Source organism: Phalaenopsis equestris, unplaced genomic scaffold (genome assembly GCF_001263595.1).
Source record: "Phalaenopsis equestris unplaced genomic scaffold, ASM126359v1 Scaffold000291, whole genome shotgun sequence".
In the NCBI taxonomy this organism is placed as follows: Eukaryota; Viridiplantae; Streptophyta; class Magnoliopsida; order Asparagales; family Orchidaceae; genus Phalaenopsis; species Phalaenopsis equestris.
The window spans coordinates 840,106-850,149 of record NW_018164733.1 but is presented as its reverse complement, the minus strand read 5'-3'; the positions used below and the strand labels follow the sequence as shown (position 1 = coordinate 850,149).

General features: G+C 31.5%; 1 non-coding gene across 1 annotated transcript; it reads left to right on the top strand.

Annotated features, from left to right (window-relative positions):
- Nucleotides 1-3,718: 3,718 nt before the first annotated feature.
- Nucleotides 3,719-3,792, top strand: TRNAV-CAC. Its single transcript has one exon. It is a non-coding gene; the product is annotated as a tRNA-Val (tRNA).
- The last annotated feature ends 6,252 nt before the right edge of the window (nucleotides 3,793-10,044 follow it).

Sequence of the window (10,044 nt, the reverse complement as noted above, 5' to 3'; positions counted from 1 at the left end):
AGATGTAAGAAATACACATACATAGCATAGAATTCTTATATATTTACATCTCACAACCTAAACTTTCATATTTACATATATATATATATATATATATAACTTTGTTACCTTGCATTATGAGGAAAAATTATTCCATGCGGATATCGCATGCAGAGATGCATGCAGTGTTCGATCTACACCGTTGATCAACACAAATATGTATTTCGGTGGGCCTCACATTCAACTTTTTTTTTTAAAAGAAAAAATTGATTGCGATGATCGACGGTGGAGATCGAACACCGCATGCATCCGTACGGAATAATTTATCACATTATGAGATTCTGGCTAGCTTGCTTGCTCGAGTCATGGTTGACTGTTGTCTGCAATGGCTGAGAAGACAGCGATGGAATCACAACATACAGAGAAATATGAGGCAACCCTCATTTTTCTCCCACTGCTTCTTACTCGCCTTTTTGAGCTTCAACCTATTTTAACCAGCACCAAGATTTAAGGTAGAGTGGAGAAAAAAAAATGTGATTTTTAAGTACCTACAAAAATTAAAGATGTTATTTTTTACATGATTTTGGTTAAATCATGCTTAACTTCCACTCAAATTCTATTATCACATTTTTCTTATTTTTAATGTGAAAGGTGTGTAGATATGAAATTGGGGAGAATTGGGTGGTTTGTATATTATATTAAAGTTCTAGAAGTCAGATATTAAAATTAATAAAAATTGGGGCATGTAAATCACCCTATTTAAAAATGAGTAGTTTGGAAAAGTTTAATTATATTAGCCTGTAATATTCAAAATAGCCAAATATATACACTTTATTTTATTTGAAGATTTATTTTTTATGAATGAGAGATAATCTCTTCTACTCAAATTTTGATTTTTGAAAGCAAAACATCAACAATGAGTAGCAACATGCAACACTCGAACATATTCATCTCTTAATCAACAACTTAGTATGCAACTCTCCTTAATGCTTTTATTCAAAATGAAAGAGTTCCAATGTGCACCTAAATGTGATATAATATTTTAGGAATTAAAGTAATGGATCATTTTTCTTCTAATATTTAGCAGTCTGAGTCAAGGGGAAAGTTTGATGGCTTGACTATAAGTTCATGACTTGAAAATCAAGTATTAGTTTTTGGGATAGTGAGAAAACAATATTTCTTTGTTTGTAATGTCAACCACTTATGAATTATGCAAATAGATGTCGTCTGTGATGAATACTTTAGTGCTCAGCTTATTTCCATTGCACAATGTCTTTGGCTTTTTTTTTATACGCTTATTTCATTAAAGTTATGAGTAATAAATCACTTCATTAACTCCTATGGAAGCTTGAGTTGCCTGCTCAACTCACCAAGTGGATCATCGAGCGGGCAAACATGACATCAAGTATTTGCGTCATGGTATCATCGTAGCACGTGATTTAATTGACTTTGTTATTGAGTCCATGCTTGAAGTGCTTATCTAATAAGAGCTTAAGCACAACTAGCTTTTATGGATGTCACAAACTAATAGCACCTATGATTAATGAAATAATGGAGTTGACACATTCCTGGGAAGTTCTCAATGCATGTTCTTCAACAATGCAATCCAAGAAATGTCATCCATATAAACTTGTATATCATAAATAATTAGGTCAAGTATGAGGTCATCATAGCTAGTTCCCATCTTAGTTTTGGCACTAAAATTCAAAAAATGGCCATCTTATCTAATTTATAAACCAATCCTTAACCTGAGAATGATCAAGAAGATCATTAAGTTTAATCATTTTGATTCAAAATACGTCTTTGATAATTAAAAACTAATTTGCTTAGATCCGAGCAAAATATGATAACTTTTATTCGACATCCATTGACAAACACAAATCACACAAATTTGATAAGTCAAAAGCCAAGAAAATCAATGAAATTCCAAGTTAGTACATGATTGGCAGATCCATGTTGATTAAACATAAACATGCTAAATCGATCATATGTTGTCATACTACATAGCACGCTGTTTTTATTAGATATTGTATCTTTCAAAGTAGTAGCTTTAGTATCTACATTAAGTTTACAAACTTAAATAAGAAGCACTTTAAGATTGTTTAGTTATATGTATTTAAAATTTAAGGGTATTTTAAATAAAGTGCAAAGTAAACATAATGAATTTTAAATACTCATCGCTTTTTTTATTTGTTATATAATAAATTTTAAAAATTACTTTTATAATGTTTCTTTGTAAGTAAAAAAGAACTAAGTTTAAGAAAATTATAATGCCGACATTCAAAGGCTATCAGAAACTCGTGTGATACATTCCTAGGGTACTACTATAAAGACAGATGCAGGGCATGATAAGCCACTAGAGGTAGTGAGCTTGAGGGCATGGTAGTAGCTGTGATTGGGGAATGGTATACATCTCAATTACAGGGATATCAATAAGTTGTGTTTGTAGGTTGTCTTCAGAAGTTGATATAATGTCATGAGAAAGAGCATATGTTACGAGCAAATATTGCACTAAAAATGAACTTTGAGAGGCATTCAAAGCATTCAAAGCAAAGAACACCTTAAATTTTTTCTATATACTAAATAAAATGGTTAAGAAATAAAAACAAAATATCCACTCGAAAAAGTACACTATATTAAGTGTGACAACAATGCAACTCAATTTATGTACTAATGGGTCTTCCAAAAATGCTTTTTCCAACGTATTCTAAATCAAAAGGTGGTGAGCAAGTAAACTTACTATATGATATATTATCAGTGCATCTAGTAACTTCAAACCAAATTATAAATCATTTATATACTAATGCCATCTTTTCCTTATTTGACATTTAAATAAATGTTCTTAATACAAATATAATAAATGCTTTATTAAAGTAAAATCAAAATTAAAGAAAGGTCGTGACTTGTTTTTGGGCCTTATTTATGTGAAACCCCTTCTAATAGAAGGAAGCTGAACTCTTAAATATGAAGGTGTCTTTTGGTGTCATAGTAGAATTTCAATAGAAACTCCAAAGTTAAGCGTGCTCACATGAGTTGACCTGATGGGAAGTTACCCATTTGGGGAAAATCGTGAGGCCATTTGGACAAAACATACAATACCTCAGTGGGTGAGAGTTTGGGTTGTTACAAATAATATCAGAGCATTACACCAGCTTGAAGATGTAAAGTAAGTGTCATATAGAACAAAGTCATGTTGAGAGCCACCTCTAGAATCCTATTTAATTGAAGGATAATTTTAGACATAGAGCACTGATGAGGATATCATTGCATAATCTTGGGAGATTGTGAAACCTTTTAAGTATGAAGTCGAACTCTTAAACATCGAGACGTCTTTTGGTGTAACTGTGAAATTACATTAGAAACTCCTAAGATGGGTGACCTCCTTGGAATTTACACCATTATGTCAAAACCATGAGGCCATTTAGCCTAAGCTGATAATATCTTGATGGAAGAGATTACGAGCAGTCACAAAATTTAAATAAAAAAACATTATAAAAGTTCTTATTTATAGCAACCCACTATATTAATTTATCATAAAGTCTCATTCACCCATCATAAATCCCAACAAAATAATGAAATTATTAATTATATGAAATGATTTATTTCTCAAATACACCTTCAAAAAAAAATTGAAAATTCATTAATTTCCACACTGGTGATTTTTATGACCTAATATGTTTAATAAAATCAATTTATTTATTTGTATATATACATTAACAAAATCATATTACCAGCAATTGTCTGGGTGGTGTAGTTGGTTATCACGCTAGTCTCACACACTAGAGGTCCCCGGTTCGAACCCGGGCTCAGACAGTTTTTTCTTTATTTTTGCGCACGTGCGCGATTAATCGTCAACTGCGTGCAATTATTCTTAATTGACGTTTGAGAAATGACAATTATTTATAATTTTTTTTGCAATTATTTCTAAGAGATAATATTAAAAAACGAAGTGATATTCCTAATTAAGATATTGTTATAAATTAAGAATGGTCCGATAAATATAAATTTATTTTTGTCTGTCCTAGATTTTTAGGATATTTAAAAATAATGGCTATGAGGTTTACATATAGACCACCCGAAACTTGTTATTTACAGATCAACCCTCCTAGTTCATCCATTTTTCAAATTTTGTCTCAAATATTAAAAGTCAATTATTTACACTTCATCCATTTTTTTGTTTTTGTCAAAGTCTCAATAGTTTGATTGCAGCACGTGAAATTACATTGATAGTTCAAGGATATCACCTGAATGGTTAATTTATAAATATCAATGTTATTTATGGTTTCTATATAATTATCCATTCTAAAAATAATAAAAAAATGGTTGACTTTGTTTTCCCACATAAAAATAGGAAAAAAAATGTCCAATGAAATTACGTTACGTAGAAAAAAAATATGTTTGATAACACAAGAGAATATTTCTCCCGTGTTGTTCAGGTGTTATTGTGTATTATTCAAGTATTATTGATGTGTTATTGTGTTATTATAACAATGGAATATTCCAAGAACACAATAACACCTGAATAACAAGGAAAAACACACGGGAATTATTTCTTGTGTTACCGGGCGGATCACCTCCACGACGTAATTTCATTGGATTCCGTACGTTACCCTACGTGCGGACTGCTGATGTAATAATTTTTCTAAGAATAGAACTCATAAAAAAATTAGGGTAATTTGTTTTGTATTTACTTGTCATAATCTAAATTTTGATTTTTACAACTAAAACATCTTTTCCTATGCATGATAAAGCTGAAATAGTTTAATCCCATTTTCAGACATGGGTTTGAGTTTTCAGGATGTAAAAATCAAATTTTTGGATATTAGATAAATAAATATACGTAAATTTTCGTAAAAATAAATGTTTCCTTATAAAATTTTATGAAAAGAAATAAAAAAAAAAACTACTTCGAAATTTAAATTTGAAAATTATTGAAAAGATTATTAAAAAAGGGCAATTACATGGATAGCATTAGGTGTAAACGAGGCTCGACTCGTTAAAAAATATCATTATTCGTGTTTGCGAACAATAAGCCTTTTTGACAACCGAGTTAAAGGTAAGAGCAAGATTTAAATCTTATTATTTATATTAAAGTATTCATTTAAATAGAATTTATTTTATTTAATTATAATTTTTAATTAATAAATTTAATTGACTATAATTATTTGTAGCCTTGTAGTCAATTTAGTTATTTAAAAATAATCTCATAAATTATATTATATATATATATATATATATAGAGAGAGAGAGAGAGAGAGAGAGAGAACAGATAAATATACTTAACGAGTCGAACATGAACTATTCACGAATAACTAGTCATTTTGACGAAAAAATAATACATCAGGACTCTACACGTAGAGTTATTATGTTCTGAGAATATTCCTGGTATTATAATAACACAATAACACATCAACAACGCTTGAATAACACCTGAATAACACGGGAGGAATATTCTCATGTTACCGACCAATTTTTTTTCTCACCTTCATGTGTGTGGCGTGATTTCATTGGACTACGCACCTAACTCTACATGCACAGTCCTGATGTAATATTTTTTGACAGCCCTAATAACAATTGAGTAACATTGTTATTTACAAAATTAAATTCTTTTTTTTTTCAAATTTTCTCTCCACATTTGAAGTTAACAATAAAACACCAAAGATTATTATAACTTTATTATTATTTTGGGATTATTAAATATAGAGCACCTCAAAACAATGATATTTATAAATAAAAAAATCGGCTTGATTTTTTTTAATTATTTATTGGGCCACAATCGAAGTAATGAGAATTTAATAAAACTGAAAAATATGAATTATCATGAAATTTGATATTTGAATGAATTTAAAAAAAGAATGAAAGTGTGTGTTAGATTTGTAAATAGCCATCTTTCAAGTGCTAAACATGTAATTGCTCCTTTTTTGTTTCTATACTTAAACACATGAGTTCGATAATTCAAAAAGAAAATAAGCTAAATGCTAATTATTCAAAATATAATAATAAATTATCGCAAAAAAATTAGATTTTATGAAGCTTAAAAGGAGATTTCCTATTTTAAAATTAGAAAAAAAAAAACATATAAATATTAAGTGACACATAATTCTTATATATTTATATATCTCACACCTAAATACTTATATTTATACATACAACACTCCGTTGCTTTAAACATATACATTAAATTATATATTTCACTTTTAAAAAGTAATAATTGTGCTATTTTTAATGTGAAAAATTAATATTTAAGTGTTAAGTGTATAAGTATAAATTTAATTGTGAGATACGTAACTACATAAATTTTTTTTGTTATTTATGTAAATGCCTCAAATATAAACTTAGGATCCAGTTACTTGGCATCTAAATAAAATTTTCATTTTTTTTAATAAAAAGTAAACGTCAAACAAAAACAACCCCAAATAGACACTTAGGTTTGTTTCGGGCAGCTGTAGCTGCTCAGCTTTTCAGCTACAGCTGTGCTGCCAAGCAGCTGCAGGGAAGTTGGTTGTCAGTTTGGTGCAGGTGTGTGTCAACAGTTGTGGGGCAGCTGATTGAGGAAAAATGATCATGCTGTCCATGTTTGGTAAAACTGTTTAAAAGAAGACTGTAAGAGCCAGATTTCTGAAACTTCAGACACCGAAATTCATTTCTAAACAAAACAAAATGTTCAGATACACCACTCACCTAATATTGAGCCCCGAAAAACATGAACATGAGACTTTTAAGGCTAAACTTTAATTACAAAAAAGTTCAAAATTACAAGTACACATCTCGCGTTACAGTGACGTTCAAGAGAGCAAAAAGAAGTCTAAAACAATTACAATGACAACTAATAAGATGATTATATTATTTTTAACATTGAGACAGTGCAGCACTTGTGCTAGACTTTCCTTGAGTGATGCTCTCCATTCTTGATCATTGTCGTCAGGGGAATCCGCTGAAACGTCTACCCAATGGAAGAAGTGACATTGTTCTGTGATGCTCCGTGGGCAGCTATAAAACTTTCTCCCGTAGCTGTGTGGTTGACGTGACGTCAACAGGGAAGTTTGGAGGCCACAGTGGCAGACCAGTCGTCAGGATGTCCCGAAAATTCTTGAGCTCATGTTTTTCTGATTGCAACAGTAGATGAAATAACAGTGAAATGTTGTTAGTATAAAATGGAATAGTACAAAAAATCTTTTCATTCAAAATACTCAAAACTAATTGTCGAATCTTAGTAAAAATTTAAGACTTTCTTTCTTTCTCTAACAAAAGTACGGTAAGCCATTGTAAAAATTTTCACAAACCCATAAATTTATGATTTCTCTTTGAAGAGTGAAGCGTAACATATGAAATAACACAGAAAACATACACCCACAAAACTGGATCAGAAGGTGCCAAAATGGAAATATCTAACCACTGAAAGGCACAATTAAATGCAGATACATCCATATTTTCTAAACGAGCACATTCACAGAACAATTTAACATCAACACAAATGTTATCCAAGCTACACCATGATTAGAGATAGTATAGAACAAGTATTTAAAAAACACAGCAAATTTGCGTGGTTCGGTCAAAGTGACCTACATCCACGGGAAAGGATTCAAACGTCTTTATTAAGGCAATAGAAAAAAGGTTACATAATTTGGAACTCGTGCATCAACGTGCACACCATCTATTGTGACAACGCAATCCTGAACAAATAGCTTCACTTAATTATGTGAGCAAATGATATTACAACTCCGAATAGTTGAAAGTTGAAGAAGTACTTTGAAGAAAGACATGTATCGTGCATCGTGCTGAATCTCCATCAGAGTTTGTGAAAACGTTGGATCGGTTAACTTTATGACGTTCTTGGACAGGCTAATGAGAGCAGTCAAACCCACTGAGAAGTATCTGCTTATCGTCTCCGATGAGTGTTGGAAACGTTCCATCGCAGCACAAATTGATTCATTTTGTGATAATATGTACATAGTCAATGTTGTGATAATACGGTCAGTCGTCCTCGATAACCCATGTAAGTCATGAGATCTACTAAGTTCTGCTAGTATATCTCTAAAGACTTCAAGCGTCATGCAGAACATGTTACTGAATATTGTTGGATGCTCTGTTAGCATTTCTCCTACACATGTAACACGGAGAGCTTGTAATGTATGTGTTGTAATATTCTATGACAAAGTTAATTGTTGCAGTTCTCCTTCGTTGTCATTCTTGCTATGGGTCCATGACGATGTTAATTGTACACGTAACCCCAAATGTGAGATTATCACTTATTAAAATCCGTACCAAATGACAACACAAGCATTGTATATATGTATGAAGTAGCAGTAAAAAAGCAGAATATGACTACAAATATAATGCAGTAAAATCTCATGGCTTAACAAATATAATGCAGTAAAATCTCAATCTCATGGCTTAAAAGCAGTTAAATAAAATGCTCTAGGGAAACTAAAATTTCTCACACAACAACAATTGAAATAAGATTGTCTCAGAGCAAATAAGGAGTTCTAAAACAACAAGCAATGATAACAAATTTCTCTAAATAGCAAACTAGGCATATGTGTCATAAGTTCTCCCTGCGGGCATAGAAAAGGCGTAGGTACGCCACCCGTCGTTCTTTTGCAATTGCAATGAAGAAATCTCTTTTTACGAAATCCTGAAGCAACTCCACAACAAAGTAGAATAGATCTACATCCTCTACAAGATTAAAATCTCAATATCATCTTCTAAGATTTTCACAACTTTGTTAATAGAAAGTTTCTGAACTTTATGAAGGGCATCATTGGAAGTGTCCATCAAATATGATATATGATTCCTGATAGAAGATGCTCCACCCTTTTTTTTTACTCATCACACGAGCACGCTTCAAATGATTTGTGGACTGAATTTCGGAAATATCCTGGCTGTGAAAATCGGGAGAGTCGGCAGATAAGCTAACAACCACATTTTCAAGGGTGCAACCGAATCCCGTCTCTATTGGAGTGCAAGCATATTTTCCTGTTGCGACTACCCCGCTAAACATTTGGTCCAATTTCTCCTCAAACTCCAGTTCTAAACCAACGACTTTGAATTTCTTCGCTCTGGGCACCACCTGAAGAAAAGCATTTAAATCATTTTACTGAAATGAATTATATGACATAAATTATAGGGAATGAAAAACTCCTTATCGCAAGTCTTTATGTCCACGCCTTCGGAGCGTCAATTGTTTGCTTGACCAGATCCCAACCCAAGCCCGTGGATACTCTTTTCAAATATTTCCAAATTTTCCAATCATTTTTCAGTTAATCTCATTTGTTCTTTAGCTGCAACCAATCGTACTCTCTGTCAATACGTTCTTAAAAATTTTTTATAATATTTTGTCACCCCTCCTTATTAAAGAATATCGTAGGTAGATTGCTCATTTCAACTTCTTTTAGGCAAAGGTCGCAAAATATAATTTTTGTGTCTTTTTCCCACAGCCAGGTGTACCAAGCTCTTTACTTTATTAGTCATCTTACTACTACGATAAAGATGAACATTGGAAAAGAATAGTGACACAATTTAGTAACGTGCTAGCCACTTTAAATAAAACAACATGATAATAAATAACATTTAATAACAGTAAAAAAAATAAACAAGTACCTAGAAGAAGGACAACAAATAACATAGTTCGGTCGAACTGACCTACATCTACAGGAGAAGAATCATAAGTTTTTATTAGCAATAAAAGTTAACATACATAGCTTACAACCAACATTTAACCCCTTCACATAATAAAAAAATGAAAGAGCTTAAAAGCAAATGTTGGGGAACTTTCATACATACCATCAAATTTTAGCACTTATTTTTCTTCCCTTTTACACAAGTAAAGTAATACTTTCCATGTAGCTCCACGAATAAGGTAGAAGGGATCAACAAGTTGATCCAAACATACCATCAGCTTCTCTCCCAAAATGTGGAATCTCTAGGATATTTTTTTAAGTAAATAGCTTGGGAGATGAATATGTTAATATGTTCACACGACAACACCTATAAAAAATATGAGGAACTAATAAGAAATATTCCCCACGTAACAACTATATTGGAAACAATTCAATCCAATTTGTC